Genomic DNA, 5,701 nt, shown 5'->3' on the forward strand with positions numbered 1-5,701 from the left:
CTCACTACTGAAGTCTATCACTCCTTAAAACCAGGAGGCTGGGGCTACATTAAGGTATACCAGTGAAAATGTGTGCTTCAGCTGTGCTGGAAGGGACCTTATCAGGTACTGGCAGTTACAAATGCTGCAGTAATGTGCAAGGACTGCTCAACTGGATCCGCGCTTCGCAGTGCAGAAGGGTCACACCACCTTCAGACACAACATAGAGTGTATCACCTGTCACAGCAGGGCTGGATGATCTGGATAAACTTTCTTTGATCAAATGTCAACAGAAGTACAACCTACAACCCCGCAAATAGACTTTGATGACCCTATTGCTATAATCTGAACCTGTTGATTGTTTTTAGAAATTGTAGCTTTGTTTGCTCTCGGATTTTGTATTTGGGTTTATATTATTACTGGTCATATGCTAACCTGTTAGAATTGTTTTATTATAAGACCATAGAGAATGAAAGATTATGAGGGGTATGTGTCTCTAAGGTCCCTAAGACACCTGTTAATTGGACTGGCACTTGTACATTAGGATTTTTTTGTTTCCTGGCACCTCAATACATCCAGACCTCTTATGATAAGCTGATTAAGACAGCATTGAAATATGTTTTGTTGGGTTTATTAACTTTGCTGGTGGTGTATGAATGGGTACAGTTGACCTGTACCCAATTTGTTGTGACAAATTGGTGCGTGAGAGGCTGGAAAGAGGCATAAGACAAGCAAAGGCTAGAACAATAATGCTGAATATATTAGAGGATAAGCAAGAAGAAAAGGAAGAAGTGCTTGGACTAATGACTCTAAATGATTACAAAATCTAGAGGCAAGAACACGTGATGGGACACCATGGCCCATGTGCAGATTAATCCTGGGCTCCCAAGAGTCGTGAGCACAGAAGACAGTAGTATCACGACTACAAAGCAAAGATGAGTGAAAAGAGAAATGGGCATATAGGTCATTGCTTTCTTAGCGTCTGTACTCTGCAATAAAACTGAGGTTAATAGAGAAAAATCTCAATAAACAGCATAATTTGACCCTTCCTATTAGCATCAGAAATGCAGAAAGACAGACACAGGTAAATTAACGACTTTATAACTTCCACATCTGTTTTACTGCATTGACACTGATGACTTGTCTTCTTTCTTGCTTTCTTTGTTTTAGAAGTTTACTTCTTGCCATCCTTGCGCACAGAGCACACCCTCTTCACCTGGATGATGCAGGGCTGGCTTAGCTCTTCATCCTAGTAGTAGTCTGGGAAGAGCAGGCGCGTGGGCCTGTGATACAGGAGATACTTGTTGAGGCGGCTCTCCTCATGCCACCTAGCTTCAATGCCATTTTTTCTGTCCTCCATGACCCCTTTAAAATAGGCTCTGGTCAGTTTGTAGACCTCGGCCACACTTCCCCCATAGAAGCTTGCTGTATAATAGAAGTTCCCTTCTCCCATAGGGATAGCAGCTTGTGACTCAATGTGTGTCTCATATGATTTGCTCTCACGATGTGTGGCGTACCGCCAGGAGCTGATGGTCCCCGCCAGTGTATCAACGATCTCCACACCAATGTGTTCAAACAGCTGGACATCAATGTCTATGGAGTAGAGATAGTCGATCTCATACTGGAATTGGCTGCGAATATATCTGCTGATGATATCCGTACGGCTCATGGAGATATCCTGCCACCATGAGTGATTCTGGACAGGGACGACAAAGAGGTGATTCTCAGGGGCCGTGTGAAGGTGAGAGATCTGCTCAGGATTGTCTGTGAACAAGTAGAAGTTCACCTGGTGCCCAGCAAGGAAGTACTTGTTGGCAGAGCTCATGAACCCTTCTACGAACTGGACATATCTGAGAGACAAGGAAGGGAAAAGAGTGGAGAGGGGTGCTTCCTGCTGAAGAATGGCAGCTTTTCAAGTTCATTTTGTTTCTCCTTTTCTATCCATTGCTCCCTTCCTATGTTAGTGCTATTTATTTAACATAGCTGCTGCCCCTTCAACCTTCCCCATGCTGCTGCACATTATACCATTTTTCAGTTTTCACTATTCTCTACTCCATTGGTCTTTCATCCTCACTGTACAGAATGCATACCTTCTACCCCATGCTGTTCCCTAATAGCACTGCATAGTATAAATGCTTCTCCTCACCCTTCACTCTTACATGCTCCCTGGCTCCCTGTCATTCTTTCTGCAGTTTAACTTTTTAACTTACTATTCTACAGAGGATCAAAATTATCAATGAAACAATTTTGATTGCCTTGAGATACCTGAAGTCTCTATTTAAATCTGGGATGCTTAGTGGAGATAGAGGGAGTATAGTTTTTTACTCACTCAGAAACTCGAAGAGAAACCTCCCGCAGAACTTACAAGCTATGGTTAATGGTTAATAATTTTACTGGAGCTAGTATTTTAACTCTAAACTGTAACAGGAACCCATTAAAAATCTCAGCTTTGCAGAATGTTTGTATTTTTTCCCCAAGTTAGAGGCAAAGCTTGTTGTTAGAAACATAGCAGGAGCTGGAATTTTCTTCTCAAGGAATCAAAATGTTAGTTATATTTCCAAGGATATTTTTTGCCCTTTGCAAGGCAATGTCTCCTGCTTTTTCAGAGCCAGTTGCCTTACTTGGGAAGTTGGGACGCTCACATGTCACATTTCTCCCAGTCTAAAGCTGCTTATATTCTGTCTTTGGAACGTTTCTCACTCGTGCTCCACCAGCAGTATTGCAGCATAGCTGGCAGGTGAGAGGTTTAAGTATTTGACAAGAAATAAATGACAAACCAATAGTTTTTAACAGCAAAAGTGACCACTCCAGTGACCAGGTTCTTCTGCATATATTGGGCATTCAGGATGTCTCTATTGAATGTGCCTTCCCAGACAACTGGAGTCAACCAGGGTGTCAACACCAGGACATCCCGCCTCCTGCAAGGAGTTTGAGAATGAAGGTAGTCTTTAGATGGCCTGTAGAATTCATGAAGACAAACACAAACTGCTTCAGCACACATGTCTACCTTTGGGTTAATCACCCCAGACTCCCTTTGAAATCACTAGGGGTCAAGAAAGTACTGTCAGTGAAATCTGAGATATGAGTCATCTTATCCTGGAGTAGACACCTAAAATAAGTCAGATACCTCTAAAATATTTGTTTCTCTACAAAGTATCTAACTGCAAAAGAACTGGAGTAAGTTTAGAACCTGTGTTCCCAGTTCAGCCTTTGGTGACAGGGAAGTTACAGCTACACCTGACTCTATATTACCATACCTGACTGCTAGCTCAGCTTCACAGAGCCATGTGAACTAAACCATTTGTGTCCACACAGCATTTCATTCTTTCATGCAATTTTAACATCCAGAGAGTGTATTGGTTCAGTCCAGCATATATCCAGAGTGCAAGCAATCGTGTAAACAACACACGCAATCAAGGAATTTAGACACAAGTATGGGCTTGAGCCCTGAGTTAATTTGAAAATACGGAGAAAACCAAAATTGGCAGAATGTAATTTACTGCTGAGATGGTTTGGATCACCTTTTGGAGGTGCCACTGACTATTGAGTCCCTTAGCCCCTACACCGATTAAATTTATCTGTATGATTATTCATATTCTACAAAGCGGAACCAATATATTTCTGAAGGCATTTTTCTACCCAAATATTGTAGATGCGCACATCTGAACAAGTTGTCAGGGATCCATTATTGTAAGTGAAGAGAAACAAGCATTTCTATGGTATAATCAACCTTCTCATAACACAAGTATATAGACATATTTACAATTCCCAATTTACTGTAAAGGGAGCCTAAGAGACTAGATGCAGACACATACGATCCTTGCACTGCATGGGAGACCTTATGATAACTTCTAATTTCCTCAGTGCAGACACAGGCATATGAGCAATCTAGGCCACACTCATAGTCAGTGGCAAGAAATAGGCACTTCCAGGGAAACTCCTCCACCTTATTTTAAATATTTGGATGAACTACACCTAAGAATTGCCTATTTATACTTACTGAGTATAAAGGGAAATCTAGCATCATTAGTTGAAGGTAGATATTGTTAGGGGAGCTGCTGAATCTGGTAGCCCAGTAGAGGCAAGGCTGCTGCAGCTCAATGTCCCCTGGTCCAACCAGTAGCAAGGCTGAGAATATATTCCCAATAAAGACACACATAGGCATACATACACAACATACACATATATGTCTGGCCACACAGATAATACAGACAGAAAACACAGCACTCATGCAAACACAAACAGCTTGTTCTCAGCTGTCCTGACTTGTACATGCCAAAAACATAGTCATGAGAACAATGTAGTATCACGTTAATGAAGCCAGAGAACTTGCCCTTACTGAGGAAGCATTGGAGATGTTTCATTTAAGTCTGTTTGTCTGTAAATGACAGAGAAATAAAAGACACATAAATACCTCATGGCACAGCAGTTTCAGATTTTCTTTTTCATGGCAGGAGGGATGAGCCCCACAAGAGATCCTTATGTGTTTCAGCAGTACTCCTCCTTGATCCCATGTCAATGGGTACCCAGTCAGTTAGGCTCCATCACAAACACTATGATAGGATTTATATTACTTCACCTCTATATACAATGTTAACTATATTTAAGTAATGTTCCTCAGACATACTACTCAGCTGGTCTAACTAGGGTTGAATGCAAAATAATCTATTTTAAGATTCTTTTCAGCACGTCTGTTCCTGTAGTGCACCTTGTCCCGACCCAATGTTGGGGGAGGTTTCGATATGATCCCAAGAGCGAGATTAAGACACAAACAAGGTCAAATGCCACCAATTTAAATGTCCTAAACAACTTTTATTATCTAAAGTAAAACTTAGTAGCGATAGGATAGATTAGAGCAAAGATAGAAATTAAGCAAGCATTCGGGATAGAGTTGCAACAATAGTCACCACCACAGATCTGTGGCATCCCGGGGGGGTCCCAGTCTCTCAGGGTTTCGGTTTCAGCCGTGGGCAATCACACACACACACACACCGGGGCTTGTCTTGGCAGACCCTTTTATCCTCACTCAAAGGCTGCAGTTTCCATGGCAACAGCACGTACTTGCACGTTGCTACATTCCTGTGCATGTGCATACACTTGACGTGGCTCCAGCCTCGCTCTTCACGTGGCTAGCACACGACTAGCACGCGGGTGCACATGCGCATACGCTCCTCGCAACTGCGGCTAGTGCGGGGTCTCTCGCGATGTTCAGTTGACCCAACCAAGTCCTGCACATGGTGCAGCCCCTGCAAACCGGAGGTCTCCATGGCTGTAGCCGTCCTTATCGTAGTCAGAGGATTCTTTGCTTAGACAAGCAATCCTTGAGACAAATGTTCTACAGTTCAGTCCCTCACACATCTTCAGGAAATTTGATTTTACTTCTACATGGTGAGCGTCTAGTCCAATAAGGTCAAACATCTTCAATACAGTTTGTAGTTTACTCATGGGTGTATGTCTGCATGCCTGCACTCTAGAGTAGATAGGACACATCGCAGTGAAGATGACACTGCTGTGCATTCTCATTGTTTATGCAGATTCCTATAGATGGGTCACCAAATGGGAACCCACCAGTCTTGATTCCTAGATTTTCCAGTAGGAAAATCAGGTTCTATAAAGTGGAAAAACTTACAAAAAGTAATAGATTAAGCAGGCTAAGAGAGAGATATAAAAAGAATCACATACACAGAAAGATATGTCTAGCCATATTAACTTTTTTTGGGGG

General features: G+C 42.3%; 1 pseudogene; it reads right to left on the reverse strand.

Annotated features, from left to right (window-relative positions):
- Positions 1–1,153: 1,153 nt before the first annotated feature.
- Positions 1,154–5,424, reverse strand: LOC142091705 (histo-blood group ABO system transferase-like; annotated as a pseudogene).
- Between the last annotated feature and the right edge of the window lie 277 nt (positions 5,425–5,701).

The sequence above is a fragment of the Calonectris borealis genome, chromosome 22, assembly GCF_964195595.1.
Source record: "Calonectris borealis chromosome 22, bCalBor7.hap1.2, whole genome shotgun sequence".
Lineage (NCBI taxonomy): Eukaryota > Metazoa > Chordata > Aves > Procellariiformes > Procellariidae > Calonectris > Calonectris borealis.